This window comes from Cheilinus undulatus, linkage group 23, assembly GCF_018320785.1.
Source record: "Cheilinus undulatus linkage group 23, ASM1832078v1, whole genome shotgun sequence".
NCBI lineage: Eukaryota > Metazoa > Chordata > Actinopteri > Labriformes > Labridae > Cheilinus > Cheilinus undulatus.
The window spans coordinates 26,762,460-26,786,105 of NC_054887.1; the positions used below are offsets into that span (position 1 = coordinate 26,762,460).

General features: G+C 39.4%; 1 protein-coding gene across 4 annotated transcripts in view; it reads left to right on the forward strand.

Moving 5' to 3' along the window:
- The window catches only part of syt1a (synaptotagmin Ia), a 322,596-nt gene that overhangs the window by 156,583 nt on the left and 142,367 nt on the right, over positions 1 to 23,646 (forward strand). For 3 of the 4 annotated variants that reach the window (XM_041780625.1, XM_041780629.1, XM_041780628.1), the window contains one exon: positions 13,389 to 13,474. The gene's annotated coding sequence lies outside the window, so the exon portion shown is untranslated. The remainder of the gene's footprint in view (positions 1 to 13,388; positions 13,475 to 23,646) is intronic. The other variant, XM_041780626.1, reaches the window with a different exon arrangement.

A 23,646-nucleotide genomic window follows, 5' to 3' on the forward strand; every position in this document is an offset into this window, starting at 1 on the left:
CTAATGTCATGATTCATTGTTTGGCACCCCATGCTTGTCATTTGGTCATTTTGACAGCAGTGTATCATTTTTTACTTTGTGTGGGTCCTGGAGGCCCTGCTTTTTCAGATACAAGTATTTGGGGCTTTAAGGAGCAAAATTGGGAACTACTGCCATAACTGTCCAATCAGATTAGACTATTCATCTTAGTGAAGTAATAAACAAATTTAGCATCTTCTGAAATTTCACCATCCGTGACCTTGGAGAATCTGTGTAGCTGGGCACTAACAGAATGGCTAAGGTAATTAAATTACCAGACCCTCCATGGGCAAGGGTAATTACTGCTCTCTAAATCCCCGCTAATCCCCCTTCTGAGTCCCCTACGCAGCCTTGGCCTGGGGCACTCTGATGCTGACTCCTCGATCCCGTCCTAGACAGAGGCCCCTCCAAAAACCCACACAGAGATACATGTGTTTGAAATGTGTTACCTTTATACTGTACTGTGTGCCCTCGCATTGCAAAGGACTTCAGTCATCGGTCACAATGGATTCTCCTCACGTTTCTTTCCTCCTCCTGCTCACATGTGTGAGTCAAGAGGACTCTCAGGTCAAAAGGGCCACTCATCTCTCCATAAGAATGTCGTAATTATCACTGCTGGGATGAATGTGATGTGACCTCTGAGCTGCAGCGCCTTGTGACTGGAGTTAGAAGAGGAGGAGCAGATATAAAAGGCTACGAGGCATGCTAATAAGTTCCTCAGTAAACAACCGAGGTTATTTGAGTATCTCCAGTTCAGTTTACATTTAAATTAAGGCTAAAAGTGGACCAAAAGGTAATCTCTGTTGCAGTATGCCTCCAAGTGCAGTGCTGCATGTTTACTTGTGCGCTTTATTGAGTCAAGTATCATACATAGTGTAAAATACAAAATAATCGCCGGGTCCCAATTAACCGCTGGGTGTGGCAGTACATTTTGACAAATAAACGCCTGTTCCAAATAAATACGGGGTATAATTTATTTAAAACTCCGATATGTGACTGAAATGAGATGAGAACTGTATAGAATCAACTCCCAACTCCCCCTCCCTTCCTGTTCTTCTCCTTGTTTGATTTCCGTGGCTCCAACCCTCTCTTAGCGTACCTTCTGGCCGATGAGAATGTCCGCTGAATTGAATACTGATGGTGGCAAAGCGCTCTTGGAGTGATTTTGCTCTGCTTTTCCACTGAAATCAATGGCCGGATCACAGGCAAGAAAACACTTCATCTCATCATGAACAAATCCTACACAGGACCGAACACCACCGTAATTCCGCCATTGAATCAACTTCTTACTGAGCTGAGATACGTAAGCTACAGCGGCCAATAGGAACGCTCTCTCTGACCTGAGCCTGATTGGCTGTGAATACTAGCCTCCTCATTGGCTGGGGCACCCCTATCCCTTGCTGGTTTTCTCAAGTGAGTTAGCAGCGCCATGCCCTGGTGCAGCGAAAAAATTAAAAGTACGACTTTAACATTAAACTGTCTGTTGCAGCTTTCTGTTTGTTTAGTTCCTTACCAGTGTTTAAAGTGTTTAGAGAGTGTTGAGTTGACAGAAGAAGACAAAAGTATAGTTTAGGTACTGTAATCTTGTCTTAAGAATGTAAAGGTGATATTCATACTGGTGTAAATAAATACTTTTATTAAATTTACCATATTTTTCCAACTTTTGCTATGCAAGATTTTTGTGAGAAAGGAATTAAACGCCTGTTCTAAATAGCCACCTGGTCCCAAATAAATGCCTGGTCTGCTCAGGGATTGAGACAAATAATTGTCCCAGCTATTATTTGGTATTTTACAGTACTGTAATTTATAGAATAAAGCTGCACCAGTGTACTTTTGGCTCATTGGACAACAAAAAACACAAATTCCTTGCAGTGAGCTGGTATTGAAAAAATAATGAATATCCACTTGAGACCGTCTGCAAAGTTGACATATCATATCAAACCATCATATAATATCTTGTATGGCATCTCTTCTCATCATAATTTGCTACATTTGATCATGTCATACCTTTTATTATCCTATCCTATACTATGCAGTTCCAATCAGTGGATATAAAGTGCTTAACAAATTTATTAGACCACCTGTCATATGTGTCTCAAAGACCATCCAGCATCATGAAGTGCTTTAATGCGGACTCTTTCATTTTCAGTGAGCTCTCGACATTTTACCATTTTGGACAGGAATGAGGGATTTCAAACTGAACTCCCCCAAATTTGAGCCAGCTCACTGGGCTTCTCTGAGAAGTCACAAAATTAATCAAGCATAACATTCAACTACTAAAACTCAATTTTCTGTTCAGGAATGCAAGTAAATAACTATAATTTGACATATTAATCAAGAAATGTTAATGTACTTTACTATTTTTCCTTTTTTTTTTTTTTGTAAATCAGTAAATTTGAAAATTCATGAATAACAATAATAATTATATCTTAGCATTACAAATATCATCTGGGTTAAAGAGCTTCTACATATTGGTGTATTAACCATTGCAGAAACATAGAAAATGATTTTGGTAATTACCAATGCTGTTTATTTAGTGCAGCTGTGGCATAAACCTTACTTTGGGTGGTGGTCTAATAAATTTGTTAAGCACTGTATATAGTATTATATTTTGTATCATATCTTATTGTGTAATAGCATATTGCATGGGATTGCATCACATTGTGTCATGTCCTGTAGTATTGAATGCTTTACACTAGTTCCTTATGGCAGGATATCTTAAACTTTCAGCCCTTAACCTCCAAAACAAAAGCACCAGAGACTTAGGACCCCCACTGACCTAAAGGTAGTTGAAGCATAGTTGAACACAGCCATGCATATTTAAGAATAGTCGTGTGCAAACTTACATTTTAAGGATTTTTTAAAACATTGCTTTGATTTCTGTGTAAATCTCAGCGAATGTTTTTATTTTACATTAAACTAATTCCGTGCTTATGTTTTTTTTATTAAAAAGGGTAAAATATACAAATTGAAATAATTTTAAAATATTCTTAGTTTTTTGGAAGGCATCTGCTGACCCCTCTGTATTTTCCTTCCTATTGTATTGCATTACATGCTATCAAAATCATGTTGTACAGTATGGGGTTGTATAGTATTGTATCCTATGCTACCATATCATACTGTGTCCTATTAAATTTTATTGAATCATATCTCGTCGTATCATATACTATCCTCTACTATCATATCGTATCTTATCATATCCTATACTATATTATCCTATCCTAACCTGTCCCCTCCCATCCTATCCTATCTTATCCTATCCTAGCCTAGCCTAGCCTATCATGACCTAGCCTAGCCTAGCCTATCCTCTCCAGTCCTGTCATGTCCTATCCTGTACTATCTTATCCTACCGTATCGTATTGTAGCCTATTCTATTCTATTCTATTCTATCCTGTCCTTTTATATTGTATCATATTTCATCATATCATATACTATTCTATCGTGTCCTTTTCTTTCTTGTCCTATCTTATCCTACAGTATCGAACCATATCGTATCCTGCTCTGTGCTATCCTATACTATATTACCAGATTGTGTTATACTGTATTTTGTTATGTTGTTTAGAATCGCCTTCCTCATAGTATTGCAATATATTGATATCAGCACCCCTGTATCGCGATCTGTATCGTATTGCCAGATTCTTGTCATTTTATCTTATATTCTGGTTTCATATCCTAATGTATTATATTGTATATTTTTTTACCGTATACATCATATTGTATATTCTCTTAATCGTTTCATATTGTATCTTACAGCAGTGTTTCATATACACTCCCCTTTCATATCGTATTTTATCATATTGAATTATATGGTTAAACAATAATCATATCCTTTTTATCGTTTCATGTATCATAGCATAATGTTACGTAACAGAACGAAACATATCACATTGTGTAGTTTTCTTGTGTTCTGTTGTACAGTATTTTCTGGTGTTGTGTTTTGTATTGTATGGAAGTGCATTGTAATGTATTGAAATTCCAACATACTCTAACATTTAATTTATCTTATTGTTTTATACAATGAAATATAAACAAGTTTCATGTTTCTTGCAGTATTGTATCATGTCCTTTTCTATCATATCTGACTGGACGTTTCTGTAATTTACAGTGTATGATATGGAGTTGTATCAAATTGTAATGTAAAGTAGCATAGAGTTTTGTTTTGTGTCTCATCACGCCACTACAGAGAGCATACCATATTAGAGTATACTGCATGGTTTGGTATCATATTATAGAACATGGTATTGTAGCTTTGTGTAGTGCATTTAAAATTGAATTTTTTGATTAGTTGTATATATGAAACAGTGATTGCTGCAGTTTAATGTTTTTTCCACTCTGGTTGTCAGCTTTTATTATGACAAAATAATTATCACTTTCAAAGTCTTGACTGTATTTTTGTTCATTTTGATTAGAGGTATGGAGTCATGTTAACAATAGTCCTTTTCAGCATGTTCTCTTTGAAATACACAAATCAAAGAAGCATCAGGGTAGTGTTCAGAAGAGGCTGGTTACTAAGCTCAGTCTGATTTTTAAATAACACAGTCCAATGCTTTTTGACAACCAACCCCTAATTTATATTTATCAGAGAATCATTTATGTAGCAAAAGAAGATCTAAACCCTAACTTCTATACTGAAACCTAATGTTACTGTGACAAGATCATAATAAGAAAAAGTCAGGAAAAGAAATGTATTCAGCTATGCTTGAAAAGAAAGAAAACAAAAGATGGCTAGCACTTATGAATCAAACAAAAGCACTTATGAAAAGTTGGTGATTGCTAAAACAGTCAAAATTACAGTTATTGTCCTTGAAGTGAGTTATAATGCCTTAGAGTTGTTTGCAACTTAAAGACTGAAAATTTGTATTAAACAAGCATCTCCTCAGTCTGCTCCCCACATAACCCGAAGTGCCAGCCAAACATCTGCGTGACATCAGTGCCATTGGAAAGTGTCAGCGACCCCAGCAGGTGTTTAGTATGTGTTTCTTTGTGTACTGTATGGCTGTAGTGTGTGTAAGTGTGTATGACGATGTTGTCTCCAATGTGCGTACAGTATCTGCAGCGTGCGTGTGAGAGAGAGGAGCCGGGTGGTTGGTGAAAGGAGCATCTGTGTGTACTGAAAAGAGTTCTCTGAATGGCCTCATATTTGAACAGCCACTTATCCAGAGATAAGCTGTAAGTGATTCGTGGCAGCTTCCTGAAGCAGTGAGAGTCAGAGGGAGAGAATCCAGAGAGAAATTAGATGAGAGTATCAGCTGTAATTAGGGAAACTTTCCCCCATGTGGAAGTGTGTGTTTCTGTGTCAGAGAGAATGAACACTGGTTGATTTGGGTTTGCTAGAGAATTTGAACACATATAAAAGGCTAAAAGTGCAAACAACATCGTAATACTGTAAAAGAGGTATAAAGAGGAATTCAAATGGTTGTTTATTGTGAGTGATAGCTTTTCTAATCCAGGTGTGTGGTTGGTGTAGTCAGAGAATACAACCAGAATCAGATTTGTAACAAAGTTATCTAAGTTACACTGGGTTCATGACTTTCCCTTCTGGCTGAAAACTCCCTTAGATGATGATATAGTGTTATCCCTCGCTATCACTTGGCAACAATTTGAATGGTCTCCATTTGATGTTTTTAGGGCAAAGTGTAACCCTGTGATATTGCCTTGCCACTTATCAGGCACTGTTTTTGCGCACTCTTAAAGTTAAATTAGTTCAAATCCGGAACCCAGGGTCTTGCTTGGGTGGTGAAAGTTTGTTTAGGGCAGTGCAAAAATTCCCATACAGATAATAAAAAACAACCTTAACTTGGCTTTACTTTCCAAACCATACCTTACTTTAATCCTGAATCATTTACCATGAGCCCAGTCTTTCCCTGCTAACCTTAGCTAATTGTGCAGCTCTTTTGAATAGGTATACTGTTGGCATTGGACCAAGGGAACACATGGATGTGACCAAGAACATAAGCCCATTAAATCCCATGAAGAAGCTTATATCTGAGTAAATCTGTAGCAGCAAGTTCAGAATATTCCCACAAGGACAGATAAAATCTTCATAAAAATTAAATTCGCATTTGTAGGCATGTTGAGCGGTCACCTTGTTTTCTATGCATGCAGCAGGTGGAAGATTTTATCAGGGGAAATGTCCGCTGTCCTCCTTGAACAAGGGTGGTTTACTTTACCATATGGATATGTAATGATAGTAGCAAAGTCAGGGGAACATTAAGGGAAACTTTGACCATAATGTAGATTTTTATTTTCCTGTCAGCTTCCTGCTAGAGTTTCTTTGAAAGACTGTAGTTTGGAGCTCTGCCAGATTGTAGGATGTCAATCATTATCTTTACCTCTACAACAACACAATGACCTTTTTCTATTGTTTGTCTAGTGTAATATAATTTAAGTGTAATAGAATTAGTGTCAAAACATGCAAAGTCAAAAGCAAGTTAATGTTTGTCTAGTCTGCTGTGCTCTGTCCCAAAGCTTCATGTGCTGAATAAGACTGGTGATTTACAGTCCAAAGGTGACCATCCAAAAGCTCCTGACATTTGAGAAATTGTCCTTTTTTTTGTTCAGCCATCTCCCTTTACCTCACCGCCTTCTTCCTCTAAATGCCATCCGCCCTTTTCAGTCCTCTCTCACCTTGACGATCCATCTACCTCCCTTTTCCTCTCCTTCTGATCTAGTTCGACCACCTACTTGCTCCTGGATGAAAGATTAGCTTTTACTTCCTTTTCAATTCATATCTCTTGTCCATTTCTTGTGAAATGCCGAAGTATGACACTTGACTTTTGTTCAATTCAAGAGCTCTCGATGGAATTAAGTACCAATGCACCATTTCGGAGTGCTTTTGGTCATTATGTTCTCCATCATTTCTCTCTCAGTCAGTGACTCATATGCTTCCTAACGTTTTTCACCTTGTCTTTATTTGAAGCTGTCAGTATTTTGGTCATTCTGTTTCACACCTCTCAGACGTCTTGTGTCAATCAAACAGCACAGCCATTATTTTTTTGATTAATGAAGGTGGCACCGTTTCCATCACTGCTACAGCCTTTCATTACAAATAAACTACCTGGAATAGCACAGAGCATATTAAAGAATTCTTCCAGAAGACAATGCTAAATTATATAGTGATATTTTCATGTTAATCTTGAGAGTTTATTCTGTAAACAAACTGTAGTTTTGAACTGTTTCATGGGATATCCCTAAAGGGAGAGATGATTATTTTTAAAGAGGGGTTGTATGAGCATTGGTTCAGTTTTTGTCTTGTCAGTCCTCAGAATATTTTCACAGAAGAGTTGGGGGTAATCAGGACGTTTTTTAGTCAAGTGTGAGACAATCCTTTGTGTTCTTACTGGTCCGCAGTGGTTTTGGCCTTGGAACTCTCCCATGGGTGCCATTTTTGCCCAGTCTCTTTCTTCTTTTTGAATCATGAATGCTGACCTCATGTGAGGCCTGCAGATCTTTAGATGTTGTTCTGGGTTTTTTTGGGACCTCCTGGATGAGTTGTTGATGCACTCTTGGAGTCGTTTTGGTAGGCTTGGGAAGGCTTACCGTTTTTACAAGTTTTCTCCCCTTGTGGATGATAGCTCTCACTGTGGTTTGACTTGACTGACAGACACGACAGACTACACTTAGGAGCATGATTAGATTACACCCAGAAAGAAGACTATATGCAATCATATTATTTTTACTGTACTATATACTGTTTGTTGTTATGATGAATATGTAAGCTTGATGCTAATGGTAGTTACTCTACAGTTGCTATTTCTAGTAAACATGTATCTCTTTTTTAGTCTGCCTTGGCCGTCTGTCTACGATACATCGTAAAGGTCGGGATGTTGTTGTCGGAGCTCAACAAACTTTTCCTCTGCCTCATAGTTCCATCTCACAACAGTGACTTCATCACTCTTATTTTGCTTTGCCATTTAGTTTTCTTACATCTGTTAGTAATGTCAAGGCTGCCCAAAGGGGGGATAAAGGGGAGATATTTCTGGGGCCCTGCCAAATGGAGGGCCCATAGAGGTCAGCAAAATCATTGTAAAGTTATGCTGTGAAAACCATATTTTATTTTCTACCTGAATAGTAAAGACTCTAATCAAAGCAACAAACAATGCATTTTATTGTTTCTGTTGTGGTACAATATAGGCTATATTGTACCACAACACAAATAATAAAATGTGTTGTTTTTCCAAAGGCTCCTTTCTTCAAGCAGAATTACCTTTTGCTGATGTTAACAGTATAATTGGGCACAATAAACTAAACCATTTGGAAGGTAGTTTCAGACTTCATAGCTAAACCATGATGTACACAAACGTCAGGATACCAGAGAATAAATTCAAAGGACCCATAGAAACTTTAAGGGACATATAAATTATTGCAAAATAAAAGGCAAAAATTGGCACAAGGGTTAAAAGTGGCAAAAATGGGATACAAGTGACAAATATGGGTTAAGAAATGCATAAAGGGGTAAAAATGGGCAGAAAAGATAAAAAGCAGTTAAAAAGTGGCAAAAAGTGGCAAATAAAGCTATGGAAAGGTGCTAAATAGTAGCAACATTTTGTTTTAGTTTGTTTTTAGAATAAAGTAACTGTCATTCAGGATGCTAGCACCAATCTGATCCAACATATAAATTGATATCATTTAGAAATTACAACTGTGGAGGGCACAAATGATGCATTCTTCAGAGGCCCCGCCTACTCTGTGTGCAGGTTTGACTGCTACCCATACAGAATTGATTGTGCTTTTACTGGGCAGCATCACTGACATCACATAACAAATCGTAGTATGTAAGACAAAAACGTGCCGAAGTTGGTCTGTCAAGTTGGGTGGTTTAGGTCCAAATCTGACTTATGACTCCACCCTCCCCCTGCTACCTGCTGCTCTACCCTCCAAAATAAAGCGCAATAAAAGCCCCAGAAATCAAAACTTATCTCCACCATATAGCACCAGTTCACCACTGTTTTTGCATTGGAGTACCTGGTGCAACATTGAAGGTATACTCAATCTTTTTGTATACCTGAGAAAGAAGAAGGATTCATTCCCTGCTTTTAAATGGTGAGTTGGATCACAGACAACCTGAGTAAGAGCACTCAGAGCTTATTGAATAACAATTCAAAATTTGCATCTCTGCTCCGGATGCTTTCAGTGTGAAATGCTACTTAACCTACATGAAGTAAAGCACTTCCTGAGTACCACTAGAGTGAAGACGATGGTGAAATATATTGAAGTCTTTTCTTTTATTTGTAGATTTTTCATTCAGATAGCTGAAAGCTTGAGTTTTCAAGGTCATCTTAAGAACTCATATCTATTTGACTATGCAAAATGCTGGAAATTTTGTTGGTTTAATTTTAACAAAATGGTATTTTTAAATAAAAGTGCCAACCAATGTTAAATCCAAACTACTAGGAAAAATGAACACTTGGCCGTCAAACATCATGATAATAACTAACAATCAAAAGAGAATCTGGGTTTTATTAATGTGTATTTGACGTGTATTTAAACTTCAAAGTTCGACCTTTGTCCCATCTGCCAACATGTAGAAGGCAGTATTTACGTTCTATGTGCTCTAAATGTTGTGGCTTCACTCACAGACTGCTGTTTTTCTGTCCATTTTAGTATACACTCATAATCCACATGTGAAAACTCCCCCTGTATTTGCTCTGACTAGAGGTGAAAACTCTTCTAGGAAACCTTAATGTAGTCTGAATTCAAGATGTGCCATTGCTAGAAGCCTCCAGTTTTAGAGGGAGAGTTTTATTAGCAGCAGAAACAGTCGAAGTTTCCTCATTCTGTCTTTTAATATTGGTTTCGTTCAGCACCGATGAGGGCTGAATCTTTAGAGCTCAGTCATAAGGAACTTGCAGTATTTTGCCTGTGCCATTAGCCTCAAAGCATCTCATATAGTATATAAAATTTCTGCAGTTTACTCTTGTTTTCAGAGAACATTTTTGGCCCAAAATATTATCTATCTTGCAAGGGAGATAAGCTTTAAGGAAAAGTTCAATTTTCAGCCCCTAGCCGCGATAGTGACTGCCCTCTGCTCGGCTGGGATGTGTGTTTAGCTGCCTTTTAAAAGGGAGACTACACATATTCTCCTTAAAGGATGACCTACGCTGCTCAGCATGGATGCAACTCTTCCCTGCTTGTTAGGGCTGAACTATAAGACTGCTGGGCCACAAATCCTCGCTGGCCACACAGTCTTGCCCAGCAATCCATTCCCCCATGGCCACATGACACATAGAGCTGGTGAATCAAAGATTATGTACAGAGAACCAAGCTGTGCAGTGTCCAGGCAGAGCATTGGTGGCTAATCATTAACCCAGACTCCCTGTTTGCTCTGCTTCCTGTGTCTGCTAGCTTTTAAACATGTGTGCGTTATCAACAGTGCCATGTGCCTCACTGTGCTTTATTTACACGCTCTTCATAGACACACACAACATCTGCTCACGCCTGCAGCCGTGCGTTGTCGAGTTACAGTTTGCTGCAGACTTCTTGTTCCTCTTCAAGCAGAGAAATGAGCAGAAAAGACAGATGTGTTGCTGCTGAGTGGAAAATGGCTAACATTCACATGCCTGGTGATTAAGCAGCACACAAAAATAAGCAACAGTGTGGAGGTAAATCCAAGGATTTCACATGAAGAGCATTGATTGAGACAGGACCTGTGGAGGAAATGCGTGGGTGGCTGAAAGGGCAGAGAGGAAGCACAGAGTGGACAAACAGCAGCGGGGTTCTGCACAGTTCATGCACAGATTTCTGCTGAAGCACGTGTAAATATTTAGGTTTTTTACTGCAATCTTTAAAGTTTAGCTGACTTCCTTTAATTTTCCTGTTTCAAGATTTGTTAAATGTGAAGGACCAAAAATCTATTGCTGGGTATTGGCACTAAAAAACACCCCTGATGTAAAAATAGGGATGGGGATTGTTGATTTTAATTGATAATGACACCTTTATCAATGCTTTTAAACAATCTGATTCTTGTCTTTACCACCATCTACACCTTTCTATTGCCTAATGGACAGATGAACAAAAATACATTCTTAACAGAAGTGTCATTAGCTAATTAAAGCAAATAATTAGCAAATAATGCAGGTATGTATATGTTTATTTCTGCCTGTAGATAGATTTGTTTTGCAGTCAGCAAGAGAGCAACATCCATTATGACATGCAGAATGAAAAAGATTTCAAATCTACCAAAACAGGAAGGACCCCCAAGAAGTGACACTAAAGGATAAATTGGGGATTTTGAAAAATGTAGAAATGAGTTCTTACAGAACCATGTTTTGTTCTCCATCCCTATATCTTAAACATTTAGTGGTACACTTATGCATTGGTTTCCAACAGGTATCAGCTGATATCAGTCCTCTCAAGAGACACGGGCCTTTGGTAAAAAAATGTAGCCTGGACTGATGTCAGTCGCAGATGTTTAGCTGTAAACCATATATATTTAATTCTAATATCTGGTAAACATTATTCTTGATTAAGAGAAGCTTTTTTTAATAGAGGAACTTTGCTAGGTGGCAATAAGCCTCCTTTCTGATAGTTACTATCGGTACCTTGTCTTGTTGGCAGTGCAAATAAATTAGCAGGAGGTAAACTGATCGCGTTCCAAACATGTTTGTGTTAAAACCTGAACAATTTTTTACATACTCTGCATTTTACTTTTGGTACAAATGTAATAATCCCTTGTGGTATCTGACGGTAGAAGACAATCCATCCATCCATCCATCCATCCATCCATCCACCCATCCATCTTCTTCCACCTATCTGGGGCCAGGTCGTGGTAGTAGTAGGCTTAGCAAGTCTCGCCAGCAACACATTCCAACTACTTCTGAGGAATTCTGAGGCTTTCTCAGACCAGACAGGATATATATAATCCCTCTAGTACATTCTGAGTCTTCCCTGAGGTCTCCTCCCAGTCAGACGTGCCCGAAAGACCTTCAAAGGGAGGTGCCCTGGAGGCATCTTGATCAGATGCCCAAACCACCTCAACTGACTGCTTTCGATGTGAAAGAGCAGTGGCTCTCCCCTAGCCCCCTCCGGATGTCTAAACTACTAAGGCTGAACCTGGGCACCGTCCAGAGAAAACTCATTTCACCCACTTGTATCCGCGATCTTGATTTGGTCATTATGTAAACAATGCAACTTCTAATCTTCACAAAAATGCAGTTGGATTTTCAGTTTGAAGCCTGTAATGGAAACTGTTGACCAGTTGTGCCTGGTCCAATTTGAGTCTGAGTAAATCGAGCTGCATTATCTACGTGTGTTTGTCCAGCTTTGCGGGTTTGGGTTTAGTACAATTTCCGTTGGACTAACATGTTTACATGCACTTTAAAGCCCAGATTTAGTCAGGCTCATACACTCATACAACTTTTTCTAATTGCATGATAATGTAACTGAGTGCCAGGGTGGGCCAATCAAATTGTTTTTAACAGATACGATATTTAGTCACCTACTAATGTATCTTGGACTGTAGTCAGTCACATGTAATAAAGGTCTATTTGTTGTGATTATCATCATCATCTCCTGGCTGAAATCAGATCCTGGCACCAGGCCTGATTACTTCTGCATGTCACGCCAATAAAGCACCATTAAACATCCACACCTCCATCACCTCAGCTGCTGTCTTCCTCACTCCGTCTCCATCCGAGTGGTCAAATGAGACTCGACTGCTTGGCAGATTTTTCACTGCTGGTCCTCCTCTCTGTCTTCACATCTGTTGCCCCCCCTCCTCTCTGAGAGATCACAGAGACACATCTGGTCGGGGCTGAGAGTGGAGGGGAGGCTTGGGCAGCTACTTGAGGCGGGAGCATTAGCATACAGTTACTCTGGGAATGCCCTTGACTGGCCGTAAGAAGAATGGCACATGAGCGACAGTGGACACAAAAGTGTTGCCTCAAAAGAAGTAAAACTGGGAAATGCAAAGAATTTAAAACTTTTAAGGTTCACTGGAGTGTTTTTTCTTTATTCTTTTGAATGAAAGTCTCATTGAAAAGGGGTAATTTTGATGAAAGTATTTGAAAAATCCACCTGATAGTACCGTATGTGGAGTAGAAGGTGTGGGTGGAAATGTCAGAAAATAGTGAGCTGAGAAAAAGAGGGGATGTGTGCATTTTGTCTGATGGATGGAGAGCGAGTGAGTGAGTGAGGAGAGAGAGAGAGAAGTTGGGGGAGGGGGCTGGAGTAGGTGGGCGGGAAGAGAGAGAGAGGGAGAGAGGAGGCGAGTGTCACGGATAGAGAGAGAGAAGGAACAGCGAGCTGCTTGTTGCCAGAGCTGAGTGTGCGACCGTGAGTGCTTCTTGAGGCGTCGTGTGAAAAAGACCAGAAAAAGGAGGACATTGCTTCCTTTTTGAACCTTTGTTTTCTCCTTTTTTTTCTTCTCAAAGCGCAGAACCCAGCTCCGAGAACTTGTGCGAAACCCCCCGCTGCCTGGGATTGTAAAGAGGAGCCGGTGAAGACAGCGTGCTGCCAGGTAAGAGGAACACATGAAGAGATGTTGTTTGATGCTTTGTGAGGAATCCGTGCTGCTCTTTTTTTTTGTGTGAGCACACGTGTCAGCACACACAGGACATGGTACTGTAATGTGATCGGAGGAGTCAGGTCGTGTGGAGGAAGAGGAAGACGATGTTGAGCAGGAGGAGGCGTAGTGTTCATCCAGGATGACAGATGTCAGAGAATGTCAAATTCAGAAAGAGAAGAAATTGGAGCGACTTGTAGCGCTTCTTTTCTTTGTCACTTTCTTGACATGAGGCTTCTTTTTTGCCCTGAAGTGGCTCTAAATCCTCTTAGTAGACATTGGAGTTGACATTTCTACTTAGATATTCCTTTTTTTCCCACTGAAGTTTCTGTTTGATCTTGCTTTGTTTGTGTCCAAATTTTGGTTCAGATTTGTGAGCGTGGCCATGCTTGGTTGATTTTGATTGAGCTTTTTGATTATAATGTTATGCTTACATGAGAAAGCAACCAACAGCACGCACACAAGACATTACTATTGAAGGAAAGTGTGCTCAAACCAAAGTAGAGACTTAAATTTTGATAATAATAAAGAAATTCTGTATAATGAAGCTTTTTTCCTTAGATTTTGAAGCTCTGTGGTGCTTTTTTGAGTGTGACCAATCGTGATTGATTTTGATGTACTCAGTATGATTATTGTAGCATGCGTACATGCAAAAATAGGCAATTACAAGCTTTAGGGACACTCTCATTCAAGAATAGCAGCCTCAAATTAAGGTAGACACATTTGCAATCTTCCATACTTATATTTTTGAAGATTTTGCAACAAATCTGTCACTACTTTCTAGCATAACTAGTCTTGATTGATTTGATTTGACTATTGTAGCATGCATACATGTAAAGGCAGCTGAAAGCAAGCCTGAAAGATACTATCATTCAGGAACGTGTAGAAACATGTATCTTGGATACTAGTGTAGAAATCTTCTATACTGATGTGTTTTGAAGCAGCTTGGATACATTTCTGACAAGGTTCTTGCTGTGAGAAAGCATCTCAGGAATCAGAGCATGCATCTGATTTAGCTGGACGTTGTTATGTGGAAAAATGAGTGACATCCAGGAACAAGGAGGCTCCCATGGAGTGTCAGGCCGAGCCCCAGATGAACGTGGAAACGGCGCTGAAAGACAAGAAAGCTTTTCCCTCTCAAAAAAGCTGGAAGACGTGTAATATTTATCATTCCTTTTCATCTTTTAACAATAACTTCCTGTGTTACTTAATCACTTCCCTCTCTTTGCTGCTTTGTCATCCCTTATCTCTCCTTCTCTCCGTCCTCATTATCCCACATTCAGCTGAAAACCAACTAGTCCATCCCTCTTCCCTTCCATCCCCTTTTGTCCACTCATGCATGCTGACGTACAGTAGCCGATTAAACAGACAGACTCCGGGGCCAGGGGCTGAACAAAGCCTCTCTGTTCTTAATAACATTTGCTCTTTTATTTGTTTTCTTCTTCTCTCATTTAGTACATGAAAGAGGTGAAGGTTTGCTAAATTGTAGAGGCTTCAAATGGCCCCCTCCGTCTATTTGATTCCATTGTCTCGTGATGGAACAATCCATGAAAGCCGGCGGTCTTTTCAAGCATAATTCTCATTCTGACTTCATTTTTCCAAAGCTTTTTCTTCTCCTACAAGGTCCAATAAATCCTTTTCACACGCGCTGTGCTTTGGAAAAATGGATTTGTACATCCCATAGTGAAGAGTCTGCTCACCTTTTGTGTTTGCGCCATTGTTAGCGTTGGATTTATGTGTATAATCTGCGAGAAACTATTTAAATGAACCCCTCTCTGCAAGGACAATTGAATCCTTTTCTTGAGAAATGTTGGCATATATTCCAACAACACTTCTCTATGGTGTGTGGTGTGTATCCAGCTGTGAGATCTCCCAAAGCATCAATAGTTAATGAGTGTCTCCAGATCTCATTCATACAGCCTATTCATGCTGGGTTTTTGTCTGTGTGACACTTTCTGTTCTACACTATTATGGAGCTTTAACAGCCTGAGTTTGATAAAGATCTGGGCTGACCTTCACACAACCTTGGAGTGGCATAGAGCGTGTTTTGGGTAGCTGTTTACTGGTTGAAACTTGGGATACCCCAGTCACATTTTTGCTGTTAGTCCTGATCATCTATGAGTGAGATACCAATGCCCATTGTAGTTTCTCTTATGTTATTATTGCTTTATCAGTCAATTTAGCTGTGTAGTGTACTGGGACCTCCTACAGGTGGCAGCATAACCTGATTGAAGGAGGGCAAATGACATCCATAACTAGCTAAAAATTGAATATATGAGAAAACACAACTGTCGTATTTTCTATAATCATTTTTAAATGCTGAAAATATCTACATTTACAGGCCTCCATCGTAGTACCTTGTGCTATTTCAAATGTGAACACAGTGGATAGTGGGAAAGTCAACATACCGCTTGGTTTCAACTGTGGTCCTGAAAAATCTTCGTTACAAGGGGGCCCTTGGCCCTCAGCCCTAGCCCTTGACTCAAAAGAGAATCGGGACACCCCTTCACCTGATGTGAACGTGCAAAACAAAGGGGAAGTGCTAAGATAAGGGCTAGGTGGTAGAAATGAGACTGATCTTTAGTCTTAGAACATGAAATTCGTTGCTTTATACAGCTAATGCATTTCATTTTCACTGCTAAGAAAACAAACATAATAATAAGAATGATATAGATATTGACTAAAATGTTCATTTCTCATATAAACAATCTTGCAATGGCAATAACACATCAGTACATCAAGTAACATGCAATGCAACATTGCATATAAAATGCAACATACTGCATACATGCTGAGTGCAAGTCTGGTTCGATATTAGCCATTCTTTAAACTAGTGGTTCCCAATGATATTTCTTAGAAGCTTTTCCCATAGAAAAACAGAATACATTTATTTAAAAATTAGCAAAGACTGACTTGTTTTCATTGATATAACTCTAACATTATCAGCCTCAAAACTCCTTTTCTTTGTAAAAGACCTTATTATAAACTGTCCAACAAGGGAGCTATCGTGATTTAATCGCATAGGCAAAGTCTTAGTATAACAACATCAGAGCAGACCGTTTCATCAACCCCAGGTTGGAAGCTTTAAAACAGTGGTTCTCAACTGGTCTAGTTAAAGGACCCACAATTCACAAATCAAATTTCCTAACATTTTCAACCAATCATATTCATATGAAAAAGTAGTGCAATACACAAAACAGGACAAAAGAAATGTTAAACAAGCACTTCATAGACTTTTTGACCCACTGAAAACAGCTCCCTTATATTGTACTCTACACTATCCAAGACCAAGACTTACCCGAGACCAGAGTGCACTGAGACCAAGACAAGACCAAGAATTTTGGGGGCTGAGACTGAGTCAAGAGCGAGACCATAAAAAAACAGTTTTAAAAACCATGACAAGGTTGAACAGATTTATTTTTCCCTTAATAAATTTGACAGATAAAAACAAGGTGTCTGCAACTCTTTTGAAGCACAACTTTCAAAAGTCTCAAATCTTAAACAATTTGTTTAACTAACTTCTTGTATAGAATTAATCCTTGTATGTATTTGAAAGCCACTGACGGGGCTGGAATAATTTTTAATATCTGAAAATAAGATGTTTATGTAGATTTGTCAGGTGAATGAGGCCTAAAGTAAGTTTTCAGAGGTATTTTTGACTAGAAAGAAGATGGACTTATGCCTGAGTTTTGACAGGTGTAGCTATTTGTTGTTTTAGCAAGTGTTTCTCCTTATTATCACATTAATGAGGTTGATTAATAGCAGATCAATTCTGGCCTTGACCGGTCTTGATGGAAAATCCCAAGTCTGACTAGTTTGAGAAGCTGTTCAAGAGTCCAAGACAAGACCAAGACATTCAAAATGTGGTCTTGAGATCGGTCTCAGGACCAAGGCCATTCTCGGGTACTATTCTCTAAACCACTTTTGGGCCTGACCAGTTTAGAACCACTCTTTTAAAGACAGTTGTAAAAGTACAATATGTAGAACATTCTCTAACTGTTGAAGGTAAGATATTCCACTTTTGAGAGGCAGAACTGTTGGTCTGAATTTTCTTTAAGTTACATTTGAGTGCACCATGATGATGTTTTATTGACCTTTGCCTAATAGTCATTTTAACACCTGGACCTTGAACAAATCAGAAGGTAATGTTGCATCACCCTGTAGAGTTTGGTAACTAACTTTTGTCCTGCTGGTTTCAACATGGATTTCAACATACAATTTTTAACCAACAAGACTAACAAGTAAATTAAGACTGATCACTAGCAGCAACAGAAGAGTTCACAGACAACAGTTAAGGCATTTCTTTTCAGTTTAATGGCATTGCTTACTAGTTTTTGGCAGGCAGCTCTCTATTATAATTACACGGTACAACACTCAGTAATTCTCTCAGCCCCAGAGAACAGACTTTTAACTACAGGTGATTGTTTCATGACTAGAAACTTAAAGTGTAAAAGATCATGAGGTTTTAATACAATTTTACCAAAAGTGATTGTCTACTGATCAGTCAAGGTATCTCTAGTGAATAGTGTCAGAAGTCCTAAACCAATCATGAAAGGTATGATAGAAAAGAAAGAAACTGTACATTTTTGCCATCAAAACTGATCATTTCAGCTGCCAAAGGTCTATTTTTGGTGATCTACATGCCTTTCCTGGTTGTTGGTGTGCCTGACAGTTCTGACCCAATCCCTCCATCCATGGTCGCTCCGGCTTTCCTGCCCAGAGCGTCAGGCGGCAGCTCCTTTCGGTCCACTGGATGCAGCCCTGTTCTCCCTCCGTGACTCATTGCCTCATCCAATCTGATTGGCTGGTTGTTCTACTCCGGGGAAAGACAGTATAGAGAGAAAAAGAGAGAGGGAGGGAGAGGTCAGCCCCACATGAGCAGGGATCAGCCGATGTGTATACACATTTACAGTGTGTTGGTGTGAATGCAAAAGGATGAAGGTTGTTTAGAAAGACAGGGAAAAGCTTTTGGTCGCTGAAAAACTTCACATGTGCCCTGAGAAATTCACATATTTGGGTGAAATTACAGAGATCACGCTTCTCGAGTGAAGCGATATTTCTCCTCCCATCTCGCCCCAACCACAGTCATGTTTTGTATCCATCTAAGCAATGTATTCAGGCCTCCAGCCCTCCCGTCCCTTTGTAGATGACGCTGTCACATGTGACAGCTCTGAAGCAAACAGGGCGTGGAGCTCCCTGCTTGCCTGCCTGCTGACACTCAGGCTTGTTTGCCTCTTTCAGACAGATCCAGTAGAGACCAGGTCCAACCTGCTCCACCCGGTAACCCTGCCAGCAAAAGAAAAAGTCACATATTTTGTTTCTTGTTATGCTTAGGCAATGTAGCGCTGATTCAGAACCATGGACAGCTCCTCTGGACTGAAGAGAGCAGAGGAGGGTGAAATTTCAGCACCAACACTTGCGGACAGCTCCTACAGTGAATATATTAGACAGAGGGAGGCTCTAGGAATGATGGGGAAGATAATACCATGCTCACGGTGTCAGAGCTCGGAGGTGATGTAGGATATTGCCTTGTTTGTAAAGATTATTCATATGAAGACTGTGAGAAGTGACAGATTTTACATTAAGGCTTCAGAAGGCGCTGTAGCTGAGGAGCAGGAACAGCAGTGTCTGAATATTTACCAGCTTTAATCTGTTTGTGTTTGCTAACCAACGCTGCCTGTCAGTGGAGTCCAGGGCCAGCTGTGCTCCATACTTAACCAGGTAGCCTGGGTAAATAATCACAGTTTCCAAACATGCAAAGCTCACAAACGGGCTGTGAGCGTCTTTGTAACTGTGCGTGTAGTTCACTGGAGCATTAAATCTTTGTTGGCTTGCCATCAGTGATCATGATTCACTTTCCTAAAGCTCTATACTCCTTTATCAACCAATCAAAATTATTCATGCAGCGAGTGTCAAACAAAGGAAATGCAAATGAAAGGGTTTAATAAGCTACTGAAAACATTTACAGTCACAGAAATGGATTTGGACCACCATAACACCAAACATTAGCATACAAATACAGGAGAAGCACCAGCAATAGCATTAAGGAATACAATTTAACAGTAATGTCATAAACTTGTATATGCTTTTGGTTCTCTTTAGGCCCCAAGATATGTCAGGAGGCAAACAAAGAAGCTTCAATGAGAGGATATAAAATTGTGTTTACTTTGCTGTTCTTTTTCGTCAGGAATGTTGCTATCAGGAATTGTTGTGTTTTGTAAGCAGTAGCCATTAGGGCTAGTATGGGAGGGTATGTAGGAGGGATGCATGGTAGTGGATTTTTGCTGATATCCGATATGCCAGTATTTTAAAGCTCATTTTGGCCGATACCAATATTTCACTACATTTTTTCCACTGTAAAAAAAAACAAAAAACACCAATTACATCCTGTACTACAAATAAATATAGAGAGACTTATATATAGAAATTTGAACATCAAAACATTTGATTTTTATCAGAATTAAAGCATGTATTTTTTTTTTTTTCGAATGCAGCCATACACTAACGAAAAACTTAAAGTAATGTCTTTGGGTTACATTTGCATTACATGCTACATGTATTTTTAACAGTACAGCCAAAGTCATCTGCATCTTTGAGGGTAATAAAAGCCAGCAAAATTACCTGCTGACACTGAGCTGATTGTCCTTATTACTTAGCCAGTTTGCAGGATGGCTCCCTGAGATACTCCTGACAAAGTGCTTTAAATAACAACAACAACAAAAAGACAGATTCTTAAATTCCAAAAAATCTAGCTATAGTTAAGAGCTTAAATATGATTTTTAATTTTTGAGACTCAAAATGAACAACAGAAATAAAACTTCAGCTGAAGTAGTTTTCCTTATTTGACTTAAACTGCACAAACTAACTAAGCAACCACGTTTAATGGGCATTTCACTGTAAACAACTCTGTAACAAAACAGTGACACCCACATCTCCAATACTGGAGACAGGACACCTATGTGCACCATGCATGGGACACTTGGCACACAGAAGTCCGTCATTGCTTTTGCCATGCTTCGCACACTGTCACATAACACAACATGCACGTTCTTTATCTCTATTTTCCATAACTGAAACACGTTATCAAAAGCAGCTGCATTTGCGGCTGCTGAGTGAGCACTCCTGTGAGTGCAGGACAGGCTTTTTAAGAGTAAAATCCTCATCTATCCACTGAGGCAGTGAGGCTTTAAAATGCTAACAGGACGAACACTTGATGTCCATATATCCGTGGTGAAGCAAATATGTTTAGCTTTTTACGTAAGCTTCTCTACGTGACTGGAAACAAAGTTTTGCAGTTCAGGTAAGGCTGTAAGCACCTGCTGGGTATACGTAGCAGGCTTTAAATGCATCATTAGCCCGTCGAAGCCTGTATATATACCACACTGAAAGGCTGATTACCAAGAGCTATAAATTCAATGATTTTCCTGTTCAGCCCCTTACCTTTGGGTGGTCACTGCTGTATTTTTTAGCTTTGTCAAATGACTTAAGTAGAGGCTGTTGATGAGTTTTCCGTGGCATGAAGTTTTGTCATTCTTAATCTTAAGAAGGTCCTTGTAGTCATCAAGGTCTTTTAGATGCAAAATAAAGGTGTGTTGTCACAACACATGTACTTGACAAGCGATGCAAACAGCTACTTTGCTGTCTTGTTCCCACACCTCAGACTTCTACCACACAGCTGGCATGTTGAGTTTGTTGTTGGGTCTGGTGTCATCCCGTGCGTTTGATTATGACGTCACATTATCAGCCTACAGATTGGCGTAAATTTTATTATTGACCGATACCGATAATTAACTTTTTAAGCTATTATCGGCCGATACCAATATACTGTAGATGATATCATGCATCCCTAGTATGTAGTATCAGCATTGTCACTACCTGGAGCTCACGTTAGCTCTGTTGCGGTTGTGCAGTCAGTGTGCTAGAATTGATAAGATAGAGAAAATACTCTATGTGTTGGTATGGTTGGCAATAGAATCAAGCATGGAGGCTCAGGCTCTGGAATGCCAGAGCTCACTAACCTCACTTTCCCAAGGTGTCATGGGACTAATTGGACAAAACACTGGTGTAGGGAGGTTCTCACTTGACAACCCTGGTGATGTCCTTGCTCTTGCTGCTCATCAGTCTAACCAGTTGAGTTGTGGGGAGGGCAATAGGGGTTATGTGGGAGGGTCGGTTGTAATGGTCCTGTCACTACGTGGCGGGCCAACATAAATGTGGCGTGGGTCTGCTGAAGAAGTTGTGTCCTTTGGAATGTAACTTAACTGTAAATTGCTCCCACTGCTGAGTCAGTGGCGTTTGAATGTGCAAGGGTGCATTTGAATACTGATGACCACTCATGGAGTGGAATGGTCTGAATGTATAATGCTGCCTGCTGTGCTGTACAAGCCTAAGTCCACTTGACTTTACCCTTTCCTAAAGACACGAGTATTTTGTGTTGATTTTAATAGTATCTTAAAACATTTCTGACAAATAAAGTACTGAAAACAAGACTCTCTTTACAGCAAAGTTGTTGGAATTTTTAATACTTTAATACTTTTGGACTCTATGTCCAATATCTGATAAACTTCGTGATTGATGGTGTTGAAAAGTACCAAAGTTTTAAAAGATATAGAACTTAAGTCTATTTTTGCTAGTAAAAAAGTGAAGAGCTTTATGTTATAAATTCACAGGACAGGTCAAAGGGATTTTGTGCCAAAATTAAGATGGAGTGTGTTAAAATGGGTCCGTACCAAGTGGCAACCTCCTGTGTTGGAAAATGGAATGCAAAACACTGTAGTTCCTCGAGTGTCCACTGGAGTCTGGCTGCAAAAGCATGTTTTTAGTATGGTTTAGATTTTGTCAAAATAGAAAATATGAGTTTTGCATAATTAGGGGTGTGGCTGATATGACTGCAAGCCAGTGCAGTGTAGCTATTCGTCATTTCTATTATTATGTTAACAGCAGGCAAAGATTAATAAGAGGCCCTTCTCTAGAACCATAGCAAATAAGCAAGGCTATCAATACTCGGACTGACCACATCTTAATATTTTAAAGGGATTTTTTCGGATTTTTTTGAAGTTGGGTTGTATGAGGCACTTGGGGGTAGTAACCAGGTAAGTCTGGATCTCTTTTGCTAACCAGTATCCACAAAAGTTTCTCTCCCATTTTTTTTTTTTTTTTGCTGAGTCTCTGTCTGTTGATGAATATAAATACTCTGGTTTATAAAAGTATTCCCCCGCATACACTGTGCAAAATTGCTCATTAGTTTTGTATGAACTTTGTTACTTTTTTAGTCCTCTGCCAAAGCCCGTCGACCCAAACAGCTGATCAAATATGCTGAGGCGGAAGGGCACAATGCCAAAACACAGCGGCTTTCTGGGTGAAAAATAAAACACTACAAAAATGCCAGATATAGCATACTGTTGAGCCAGCATTGTATTTTGGGCCTTAAGATTGCTGTATAGCCTAGCTTCTCACAGCAATTTCTCAATAAAAGGGAAATGCACACTGCATCTCTGGAGGCTAATGGCACTGCTGTCGCCAAGTACCTTGTTCAACCTGACTTAAAAAAGTCTGAAATATCCCTGTAACATGTTTCTTTAACATTGTTTAGCTTACAAAAACAATTATATAGGCACCTTTGGTCCAATATATGTTCTTCTGTGACTAAGCGTGCATTTCTTTAATTGCATGCCATTTTACCACACAACAATCCAAAAATTCATTGTTTTTGTGTGTCTATAGGGATCTACCTAACTTTAATCTGCTTGATTTTAACACATTTATAGGCTTTATTTGGGCCTGACACAACTAATGTTTGTGTGAAATTAAGACAGTGTGCATTAGTTTGCTGTAGCTTTATATTTGCTATTGGTGTAGAAGAGGGTGTGGCTATCATTTAATGTTAATAGAAATGCCCTGAATGTTGAGATTCTGGTATTGTTTTGACACTCTCATAGTTTTACAGAGGTGAAAAACACCCTTTGGCTTCTGCACAGCCAACTCTAGCGTTAGCAGCTGTTCCTTCATGACATTGCACATCAATACACTCATTCTGAAGTTGCATTTGCCAAGATCACGACCACAAATCGTGACTGTGAGCTCCTCTTTTTTGCAGCTTGGCTGTGCCCTTTTCAGCATTAGTGTAT